The 12,710-nt window shown below is 41.6% G+C and overlaps 1 protein-coding gene across 1 annotated transcript in view; it reads right to left on the reverse strand.

Annotated features, from left to right (window-relative positions):
• The window catches only part of nrxn2b (neurexin 2b), an 801,338-nt gene that overhangs the window by 327,961 nt on the left and 460,667 nt on the right, over nucleotides 1-12,710 (reverse strand). The window lies entirely within an intron of this gene.

The raw sequence follows: 12,710 nt of genomic DNA on the forward strand, positions 1-12,710 counted from the left end.
ATGAGGTGTCGGCATGGCATGGTAATCTCTCTGTACAGTTAAACTCTAAGCTTGATCGTCTAGTACAGACTGCCATGAAGTTTATGGAGAGAAATGAACATCAGTCCCTCCAGTCAATATACGAGCAGTCTGCTCTCAGGCAAGTACAGAGAATATTGTGTGATCCATCTCATATTCTCCACGTCGAGCATGAGCTTTTACCCTCAGGCAACTGATGTAGAGTACCCCAATGTAAACTCAACCGTTTTAAAAACTCATTTGTGCCTATCTCAATTAAAATTTTAAATAATGTTGCTTGAGGCTGAAGAGTTGTGCAATAGCTTCATGGTATGATGCGAGGAGTTGTGTAATAGATTCATGATATGATGCCAGAGGTTGTCTAATAGATTTTTTATATGATGAGAGAGGTTGTGCAATTTGTTGCCTGTTCTTATCACTGGTTGTGTAATATGTGAAATATGTGTAATCTGTGGTTGTAATGTGCTACAATGTGTGTTGCTTTTTTTTTTTATTAACAATACAATGGAGGCAGCTTTATGATAAGACGATATGTCATGTGTCATGTGTGCAGGAATACTAGGCTGGGGAGTGCTAGAAAATAAATAAAATATATACAGATTGTGCTCAAACAAAAATAATTTTAAAGCTGGTATTCTGATGATATGGTATGGTACAGAATACCATTAAGAAATGTGATGACTATTTTTCAAAGCTAGATGCTCCTGTCAGCCTCCACTTTGCAACATTTATGTGCCACTGAGTGAGATGTTGTGAGAAATCTTCTAGATTGATTTACAACACAATAGGAGGAGGGTGCTGTTTTCCAGCACAAATTGAGCTAAAGGTTTCAGAGATAACAGAAATGGCATATGGAAAATGCCAACAGAATTATTACTTCCAACATATTTATCTGTTTTTTGAGGCAAAAAAAAATGTAGAACTAAAGATTTCATGGCAAATATGAAGAAAGAAAAAGAAAGAAAGAAAGTAAAATTCCATTTAGACTTAACTTTGAGAAACAGTGGCACTAATAATACCACTGGCATGAATCATCTTCTCTAATGTTCAAGTTCAAGTTTATTTAGAGCTTTTAAACATTATTATGGTTTCAAAAAGCTTTATAGGCCACAGCTCATAGAAAACAAAACAACACCCCCTGACCGAAACCCTCATATATTTATATCTATACCAAGCTATTAAGAGTTAATTAGAAAATGTCATACTGATGTTAAGAGCACTATATACTGCACTTTTGCACCTTTAACTACATAAGTCCTGTCACCTCATGTGAGAGACTCCCTCAGCATATCAGTAGATGTAATGGTAGTGGTGGTGGAAACAAAGTAATGGGGGTTGAATGGGGAATAGCGGATGGAGAGGAGGAAGAGTTGAGGGAGAGGGCAGGATGAAGAGAGAAGACAAGGTGAGGAGGAGACTGTGTCAGCTCAACTTATCGACAGCTTAACTCCCGCAGGGATAAATACAGGGAAGGTGTGTGTTTGTTCCTGTGTGCTTGTGTGTGTGCATGCGTGTGTATTGGTGTCACTCCTGATGATCTAACATGTCAACTTGAGTAAAGGGCTCTCTCCCTGGTGATGCCCTAAGGAAATGCTGACATTCTCAGCAGAGTTTGTGCATAAGTGTGTGAAATACTGCGTTTTAAGGAGGACAATCAAGCAGAGGGGCAGCGGGGGTAATGGGTGGGGGGTTGGGGGGTTTGGACTGTCTGACATAGCAGTATTTCCTCCCACCAAATCCTGAGTGTGGACAACATCATCATCCACTTAATGTATTCTGGGAGTGCAGTCATCCCTGAAGCACCAGCCATTATTTCAGCTGGTCAGTGCTACTGATGATAAACTCTCTTCTGCCTGTTACAGGTGTCATTCAAGCTAGCAAATGCCTTCCTCTCAAGTTAAGTCTTCTCCCCTGTTTCAAACCTACAAGTCCTCTGGCACTGCCAAGCAGCCATACTCTAAATTTTGAAACTGAATTACAAGAAAAGGCAGTTATTCAACCAGAGAAGAGAGTTCCAGCTACCCTGACCCATAACCAGCTTTTCTTTCTACTGCATTACTCTCAGAAAACTTGCGGGTGATTGCACACAAACTGCATTTTCAAAGTGAAGGGAAAGCTTGTATGGAACTTTGGCGTGCGTGGCTCATGTATCACGTCCAATCCCCCACACGCTGCACTTTTCTTATTCATGTATTCATCCATTGCTCATTCAAAATCTAGAAAATCTGTGGCTTGCACTGCCTTATAGGTGTTTGTCTGATGCAATTGTGATTTTTCTAGGGAGCAATGAGAAACATGGTAGAGGAGGTGTTGAATTTAAACCTGCAAAAACAGGAAGAGGTCGTGAATGCTTATGTGATCTGGAGAAAAAGGTTTAGATTAGACATTTAATTGATCCCTGACCAATATGGTACTCTCATTGTCTAGATGGCAATGACATATTACAGTAAAACAAACTATCTAAGTTGACTACGGAAATGTACAAAACCGATGGCTATAGCCACTAATAAAAACGCTCATTGGTTAACAGCAACATGAAGGATGTTTACTATAATCTGCAATGTCAGTCACTTTGGTGGTTAGGAGAGAAGAAGTAAAGCTTTTTTTGATGGATTATCATCATACCCAATCCTTTAGACCACCAATCAGTCAGAGCAAGTAAGAAAAATTAAAGAAAAAAAAGGGCGGGTGGGGGTGGGGGGTGGAGCAGCTTTGTCACTGGCTGAGATGGTAGATAGCCTTTTAGAGCCTGGCTGTGACTGCCGCCTCTGTAAACGCTAACACTAAGGCAGCATTCAGAGCGTGTCATGCACACACATCACGCAAAGTAAATCTCAGTCTCTGAGTCATGTTTATGTCAGTTTGATTGGAGAAGGTATGTATGGTGTTTTTTGTGTGCATTTGCACTGCTGAATCCAATCATGTCCGGAATATTGACATTACTCGGATGTGTGATGCTGCTATTTACAAAGCTTCAACAAAGGAATTGACTAATATGAGATGTGCGAACTGGGCACCTCTGAGAAATAATTGCTTCCCCCTGTTTTTCAGGCCTTTTACTTTCTTCTTTTTTTTCCAGTTTCTATTCCCATCATCCTACACACATCCCTCCAACCACTCCTGTTTCAATGTACAGTGAAAGGCCTTTGATAATGTCTGCAAGTGGCTGGAGTGGTCTCCAAGTAATTACAAAACCCCATTAATTGTCCTTTAATACATGTTGTGGTTAAGAGCCCATCCGATCTTTAATTAACCACTCTTACAACTTGGAAAACTGCACCACTTCAGCAAAAGCAAAGACTCATCTAGGCCAGATGCATAATGGTTTCTTTTGGATATTTACCCCGAAGACAGAGGCAGATTCATGGTTTACCTGCCAAAGCTACCTGACTCACAGACAAATAGACACTGCGGAGGAAACAAGGCAAGGGACAAAGGAGCCCCTTACACCTCAGGGGTGAATCCTGAGGTGTAAGGGGCTTGGTATTGTGGGGGGTTGAAAATCACTTCAAAAGCTTAAATAATAGCACTTGAGGTAAAACCGGGTGGGCAAGAGTCTACAGATGACATAAATGTCACAGATCAGAAACTGGGTTTGAAATAGGTTTTTACTTATCTGAGACTGTCTTTGCATCTACTGAAAAAATCTTTAAAAAGGGCAGCATTTATTGGAAAGACATTTCAATTAAAACTAATATTCCAGGTAGACAAAGGCTACAGTGACATGCCTCATCTCCCCTAAGCCATATCTTGAGCCAAGCTATTACTTTCACCTACTGCCCTGAGCACTGTGGGACACAAAATGTACCCATCCACCCTCAACCAATCCCCTTCAAGCTCTTGACATGGTGACTTCAAAAGCCCAATGGGCTTAGCTCTCCCCTCTATTGGGGGTGCCAAAATTGCCTTTGCATGCCCAAACACTATTTTATTTCACACTCGCTCCGTCTTTTTTTTGCCCACTACTTATTCCATCCATCCTTCCAGGCGTCCATCCCTCTACCTCACTCTTTTATCCTCCCAGTGTCTGCACATGGGAAGATAGTCGCAACCTCCCCAGCCTCTCTCCATCTCATTTCTTGAGCAGTCCACAATTGAAGAGCCGAGAGATAGTGTGTGTGTTTGTGTATGTATGTGTGTGTTGGTGGTGGGATTTACGGGCTTGTAACAACCCAGCCAAGTAATTATACAGGATTCATGCTGCGTTTCTGGCCTAATGAGGTGGCGGTTAATTGCTAGGTCCGAACAGCAGCTCTTTGGGGCCAGCTGACGAGCAGTGTGGAGCGAAGATGGGAGCCAGAGAGGGGGTGGGCGGAGTAAAGAACAACACCACCACCACTGAAATGACAAGGCAAAATGACAAGAGAGGGAAAGTGAGACAAAAATAACAAGACAGAGCCATTCCAGGAGCCAGCTTGTATCAGAAGCCATGCTTGTGAAGATGTTTGATTCACCTCCTTCCATTGGATCAGGGGTTTTTGGGAGGGTGTGGGTGGAAGTGGGGGTGGGGGGCTTTTTTCCCTCTCTCTCTCTCTGAAAGGCTTGCAGCTTTGCTTATTCATTCCGCCTGAGTTTGCACTATAAGTGTTTTTAGCTGGTGATGACAATCTGAAAGGGCTCAAGCCTCCCCAGATCAGTGCTGTGTTGAGCTCTGTTGGGTCTGTGTCGAGGTCAGCTTGACCTCCATCACAACAGTGGCCTGACATCAAATGTTAAGCCTAAACCAACTGCATGATACACGCAGCAAGGCCACCTTGACCGGCCTTTTCTTTTCCAGAGCTGAGCAGCAATCTCTCTTCTGTGTTTTTTTTTTCTTCTCTTCTGCATTTCAAACGATGTGGCAAAGCAAATGATCACCTGTAGGGTGACTGGCTGGAAAGGATGAGAGTGAATGCGTTTCAGTGATCAGGTTTCATTAAAGTTTGGAAAGGAGAGATTGTGAGAGGTGCCTGGCGTGAGCAATGCTTGCTGAAACCTATCTAGCTTATCAAGGATTAACAGTTAGGCTGGAGGTGGCAAAGTGTGCAACACTTAGTGAGCTGCACTTGAGTTCTGGAGAATTGTTGATTGCAATTCACTTATCATTATGGCCCTCATACATCTCGCTGAACAAGGATGGAGGGCACCAGGAATCATGCAATATTGATTGAGACAGAGGGAGATTGAGGATTCCAAGAAATAAGGCTAAAAGGGAATGGAAAGAAAGATAGTGAGATGAGGGATTGGGAGACGAGTCTAGAAAGAGGAGTGGATATGAGGTGGTATCACTGATGTTGGTGATGGAAGATTGTCTGAAATCTGCAGTGCTGCAAACAAGCGCGCACCCTATTCTCACTTAGTATGCCTGAGAGGACTATGTGCAGCTGGATTCATTATACACATGCACGTGTTTCGCTAACGCCCAGCGAATGCGTACAGTTAAACAAAGGACTGCACAAACAGTCTTCCCCTCCCTACACATCCCTCTACCTCTCTCTCCCTCTTTTGTTTTCTCTTTCCCCCTCTCTCACACACATAAACAGCAAGCAAGAGTGAGAGAAAAACAAAGCCCTCATACTGCATGCACTTACACAGCATCTCTGTCTGAGTTGGTTCCAGATGAATAAGGCAGAATACCAAGTGGCCCACTTATACGCTACGCAGAGACAAATGGACCAGTCAATCACTGCAGGATGCTGCTGAATAACAAATGCTCCCTGGTGCGTGTCTGTGTGCATGTGTGCAAGCAAGAGAAGTAAAAGAAAGCAATTTTCTTTTTTTATTTTAGCATCTGTTTGCATGCATGCAGTTTTATGCGCGCCTCCTCCCCAACTTTCTTCAACATTAGCGTTTTGTATTCACATGCATCGTCAGGCTGCATGATAACCAATTTCTTTTGTATGTACCCTTTCCCCGCTGACTACCCTCCAAGCCTCGATGTGAACTGACTCCCATACCTGCTTCTCCAGAGCACACCACAGTGGGCCTGTCAGAGCAAACACACTGACAGAAGAGGTCACAGGAGAGGTACAAACAATACTATTCTACAAAATGGGAGCCTCTCTACTGGGATAGGAGCCCCATGAATTACTTCACATACACATACGCAAACACACCCACACCCAAGATTAAACTGTCTCAGCAGAAAGACTACACGGAGACAGAAATCACTTTTTTTTCTTTTTTTCCCCTCTGGACAGGAGTGAGTGGTGTGAGGGTTTCTTTGATATCTCTTAGTGAAAAGGAAGTGTGTTATCCCCAAGGCAATGGTGACCAGTGCAGATCACACAGTGATACTATCTGTGGTGCCTTTGCTTACCTGTCATGTGAGAAAGGCACAACACAAGTTGGGTCAAAAAAAAAAAAAAAAAAAGTATCCAGTTGATGCTCACTTTGAACTGAGGGGTTAGCTCTTATAAGAACTCTCAAATATAGTTTCCTCCACCATGGAATTTAGGAGGAGAGAAAACATACAAAATCCAATCTTGTAGAACAGGCTGGATTAATATAAACACATTGTGACAAATGCTTTTTTGGTACTGACCAAAATTACCTCTATATATCAACCTCAGCTGCAACAAATAAATATATAAATCAAAACTAAATAAAAGCAACTTTCATCCACGGTTTACAAGACATGACGTTGGTTAGAGGACCCATTCATGACTGTTAGAGATTGGCCCCAAACCAAACCTATTTTTAAATATGAATAATAATAATGTAGAAAAAGCTAAACGTCTCAATCTGGATGTGATGTGTGTGTGTGTGTGTGTGTGTGTGTGTGCGTGTGTATGTGTGAGAGAGAGAGTGTGCACGTGTGTGTGTGGGTGTGGGTGTGTGTGTGTGTGTGTGTGTGTGGTGTGGTGAAGGTGGGGGGGTGAGATGTGAGGTCTGAAATAATCCACACTGAGAAGTACAGCCCTGAGGGTGATCTCAGCCTTGACAACAGCAGCAGATAACCCGAGGACATCCGGTTTAGGTTCCCTGTGCCTTAACACATCAAAATCTACTTGCCCCCCCATTCCCACCCAATCCCTCAGGAGCCAAGACGTGTGAAATCTTTTACGGGACATACCTAAGAATGAGCTTTATTGTGCCACTAGGAAGACAGTGATTGCATTAATGAGGACATCCCAAGGACATGTTGCATGTTCGTATGTGTCATAAATATCAAATAGGCTTTGACAGGGTTTTTGAGGCTGATTCATGTAGTTTTGTACTGAAAATGATGGTACTTTCTGCTGGTATTCAATATCTTTAAATCTTACGGTTTTTATGTATTGTTTATTTTATCCCCTATAGTGAATTGATAGACTAAAACAAAAGCAACAACAACTTAGCAACCTGGACAGAAACTTATATTTTGCACTGAGCATAAGTGTAGATATTAAATTGTTTTGTTTGGTGACTCTTTCATGATTTTTCCATGAATGGATTCAGTTAATGGAATATACTCACTGTGAATTATTATTTATATGCCCATGTATAAGCACATGCACATATACATAAATGTTCTATTTCTTTTTTCTACTTTTGCAGTGTAAATTTGGAGAACTGTTTTGAAGGAGGACATGGGGTGGGCTGTCACAATGGGGATGTTGTGAAGATCATTTCTGGATGCCTCTGTTTTTGTTTGCCTTCTGTATTTACGGATGGAAAAAAAAAACACTTAATGAAAAATTAACTAATGAGCAATGAGGAAGAGTCCAACATTGACTAAAAAGCCAGTATTGTCCTGGAATATTGGTCTAACCATAACATTAAACATCCCTGTCAAACAATGCTGCACAATGACTATAACATCTCCCAGTGAGATGCATGCAGTCCATTCATTTCCTGATCTGTATTCATAAACACTAAGTGGTGCGTCAATACATTTTGACAACCTTTCCAGATAGAATAAATATGAATGCAACCTTGAAATGGGAAACATAATTTAGAGGGAAGCTTTTCTTTATTGAATGTTGTTTAACAAATAAGATTCACTCCCAGTTGGTGTGTGCATGCATGCATACGTGTGTGAGTCTGAATGTGTGTGTGTGTGTTTTGACTGGATCCCTTTCATTAGTTCCGGCCTCATCTCAAATGCAGGCATCTGTGCTGTTGTGATAGAGCTGTGTGGCCTACATACACACACATTCATACATTCAAGGTCCCTTTACACTCTGTGCATCATGACCACCATGGGAGGCCTTGACGTCCACAAAGAGCAGTGGGAGCAGTGGTGAGAGAATAATTATGCTAATTTCTCATTCCCAACAGAGTAAGAAAAGCGGCGACAATGATCCCATTCAAAGGAAAGGGAAATTGATTTTCATATCTCTTTTGTCAGTGTGAATGGAGAAATGAGAGAATGTGTGTGTGTTTGACTGTACATGCATGTTTGCTTTCCTGTGTGTGTGCAAATTTGTGTGTATACATGAATACATGCATCCAAAGTTTACATGTACCACGCAGCAGCCTGGCATTTTACACATAAGGTGTGCGGCAGTGTGTGTGATCATGGCTCACTCTGGGGGTGTGTGAGTGAGAGATGGGAGGGCGCAATCGTACAAGGCTGGCTCTTTGTGACTCATGTTATTAGACTTATTTCCATCACCTTTTTTGATGTCACCTGTGCATGGAATCTCAAAGGATGTGAGACACATCAAATCACAGAGATATGCCACCAGCCCTCCCGTGTTTTCATGTTTACCTCTTCTTTTTCTTGCCTGCACACACATGTGGCTACAAGAATAAAACTCCAGGGAAACTTCAACAAAGATAGCAAGAAAACAATTGCAAAGCTATCTACACCAGATAAGTGATGAACCAAGGGCACACAACAGAGAACAAGGGAAAACAATTTTACTCAAGAGAGCAAAAGAACACAACCCCGAAGATAGGAACGTGAGTAAAACTGTGAGTCCGAACACACAAAGACTGTGTTAGGTCTCTAAGCCCCAAGCGTCTCTTTCATACGCGAGAACAGCGCAACGCATCCTACCTTTGTTTTCGGCAGAGCCACGAAGAAATATTTCCTGAAAGTCGGCGCATTCTGAAAAAATGTCGAATCAACATTGTGTGAGCCCAAGAAAAAGGCTCACGGTGTAGAGACGAGGCTCTTTGTATGAGGAAATAGAAAAAGGAGGAGGAGAAGAAGAGAAAGAGCCAGAAGTTCAACTCAGCAGAGCCTCTCAAGTATAATAGATGAAACGCTTTTGCTGCCGCTCAAAGATGGCAGAAATAGACAGAAGGGCAGTTTGATGACTCGTAGCTGCTGTGGGGAAGGAAAGAGCAATTTGCAACAGTAACAGCAAAGCAATAGCAAAGCATGCACAGGTTACATTTCTTCACAAGAGGTTAACAGGATGAGAATTTCAGCCTTCATAAGAATTTAAATTGTTTAGCAAATCTACAAGGCACTTTCAAACAGTCTAATGATGTCAAATAAACAAGGCACGATGAAGAAGTCTGAAAGTCTGAGTATGTCAACCCCTTACCAAGAAAAGACGGCACAAGATGCATGAACAGTAGGGGACTTTAGCCAGCAGCCAACAGGACCCATAGTCAAATCTAGAATTTTGGATCCTTTTCAGATAAAAAATTTCATCATGCTACAGTTTTAACCTATTTGACATTTGTGCAAAACTTTGTCATAATTAGTGTGTGAATACTTGAGTTATGGACACAAGTGTGTTTTGTGAGGTCACAGTGACCTTCGACCACCAAAATATTATGTGATCCCCGAGTCCAAGTGGAGGTTTGCGCTAAATGTGAAGGAATTCCCCTCAAGCCGTTCCTGAGCTATCGCGTTCACAAAATGGGACAGACGGACAGTACGGGCAGATGGCACGTATGGACGGATGGATGGACAACCTGAAAACATAAATATGCCTCCGGCCATGGCTGTTGCTGGAACAGAGGCAGAAAAATGATCTTATCAAAGAACCATCAAATTAAATTACTTTTTATTCCTCGATGTTAGCATACGGCACAGTTAATTTGACAAAAGTCTTACGATGTCCATCCATTACATGGTCAAATGAGAAAAAAAAAGAAAAAAGAATAACTTGTCTTCTTTGCTTCTTTCATCACGGCCTTTGTGAGCAGAGTAATAGCAGGCTATTATGCATAATGGACCCTCTACAGACTCAGCTTAAGACTGAGCGACCGATTCATAGATGGACAGATGTGATTGAAGCATGGAAGGAGGCGTCTCATTAGACTGTCAGTCACAGGCACTGCTTGGAGACTCCACCAGGAGGAAATCTAGGGTCGAGTCTTTGATCACTGGTTTTATGTTGCTCAGAGATGTGATTAGGATAGCCAAGCTGATGTCAGTGTAGACAATTCCTGGGTCTAGATGTTACCCCTTTTTATAAAGATTTACAAGTGACGGCTCTACCCCTTAATCCCTTTGTAGTAGAGCTTGGTGTTCATTCTATATGAAACATTTGATATTTATATTTGTCTGCAAACATATGGTGTCTTTGATCAGGCTGCTGGTGAGGTCCTTTCCTTCATGTCTCACACACACATACACACACACACAACACACACTGAGGTTTTTTCAGTAGATGTTTGTGGGGGGATTCCCTGCTGGTGCAGTGCCACATACTTCCTCTATCTCATCTTTCAAAATCAGCATATTAAACTCACTAATACTCCCCACAGGCAAAGAGGCATGAATGGAGGAATCAGCTCCCTCTCCTCTCCTCTCCATCTGCTCCTCGCTCAAGAAGCGAGGGATCTCTCTGTGTATCTCAACATGGCTGTCATGCCGAGAGAGCAATTGTTATTGCCTCTTCCCACAGCCAAAAGAGCACCTTGCTAATCAGCCCTGTACTGTCATGCCGAGTCATATTCTGTCTGACACTGCAGCCAAACACAACAGTGACAACAAAGCGGGACAATCAGAGATAAACTCCAGCATGACTAAAAAAAAAAAAAAAAAACTCTAAAATTTGAGGTTACTGTGGCCAAACTTGGCACCCACCACATCACAAGGAAAGACTTATGCAAACAATTTTATTAGCCAGTTGCCCTGCCTCTGACCCTGTAAAGCCTGTGAGGGGTTCTGAATGCTAATTGTGCATAAGCTGTATGTTACCGAGTAAAGGTCTACTACAGACACATAGAATTCTCATTAAATGTGAAAAACATGCATCTTAAAAGCCATTTAATGTTATATTTACTTTACTTGTAATTTTACTTAAAATCCTAATTTACTTAGAGGACCATACCAGTGATTTTGCCTGTTTACTACAATTTACCCACATTCCACATTGCAAATCATGCAAGGGTGCTAAAGATTTCACAACATATAATCACAATTCCTCCATTTTTTATTATAAATTTTTTGTTGAAACACCATCTTATAAAGCTCTGCTAGTGGCTAACAAAATTGGTGCCATTCATAAACCATGGAACTGATAATTTATTTTGTAAAGCAGAAGTTTTCCTGGGGACTGTCTCCAGTGGAGGAACCATTTCACTCAACCCAATTTCAAGTCATCAAAACACAGCAGTGCTGCTGTTGTGTTTTGATGAATTGAAAACTAATGTGGACAACTTTATTATGGTGATGGAATACTGGTGTGAAGAAAGCTTGGGTCTTTGAAAGTTCATTTTCATATCATAGTGGAATAAATGTAAACCAATGGCTGGATAAAAGGGAGGAAAAATAATATTGGCGTTCTAAAATATGAAAAGATTAGCATAAATGTGAAGTATATTTTGTAGATACTATGCTAAACGTGGAGAACCACTGGTATGGTCCTTTAGAAAGTTTTAAAAAATCACTTGTTTCCAATGCAGTTTAACATTTATATGAATTTTTCTTGATTCAAGGACCAATGTCGTAACACAGGGCAGACTGAGGCATCAGTCCACTAGTATCAATAATCAAGCTGATTTTTTGCATGTAATAAGGGAAATAAAACTTTTAAAAGTCAGTGCTATAACAATTGTTAAGATGGAAGTGTACACTCACTGTAAATACCAGAACCCTGATAGAAACCCAGCCATAGTATTTCTTTGTCTCCAAGTCATTATAATGTCTAATAGGCCTCAGGTCTTGTCAACACACCTATGCAATATCCATGCAAATATGTTGTTTCGACACCCGGCATTCAGCAGAAATATTGGCCCAAATCATATTACAATAAATAAATACGTCAACCTAGGAGAATGACAACTGAAACCAATGAAAAACAACACCCTCTAAATGCATCTGCTTTCCCTCTCTCCCTTCTATCCCTTGTTGCCAGCCACCCACCCACCGGGTGACCACATGGCAGGGACAAGGCACTTAAAGCACCATTTCTCCTCACAGCATGTCCATAGTGCTGTCTCAGGGACTGAGTAGCCAATCTCATTGTGAACTCTGAGTTGTACAATCCAAACTGGCACTCTGAATAATATGTACGTACTACAAAATTAGGAAAGGGGGGAATGTTGAGTGCAGCCAAAATTGTTTGGCCCAGTTGAAATGAGGAAATAAGTCCTTGTCACCACGATTTTGATATGTTCCTTGTTAACAGCGATATGTTAACATATTCTCCGGGTAATATGCAAAAGCTCTTGTTATTCAAGCCATGAGACAAAAGATCTGTGAGGAAAAATGTGTTTCGCAGGCTTTAATGTGATAATCTTAAAGCTGCATTAGGCGAGACTTTTATGCAAAAATGCACCCGTCTTATAAGCCTCAGTGACAGATGAAGGCTGCAGCA

Source organism: Myripristis murdjan, chromosome 18, assembly GCF_902150065.1.
Source record: "Myripristis murdjan chromosome 18, fMyrMur1.1, whole genome shotgun sequence".
NCBI classification, from domain to species: Eukaryota; Metazoa; Chordata; class Actinopteri; order Holocentriformes; family Holocentridae; genus Myripristis; species Myripristis murdjan.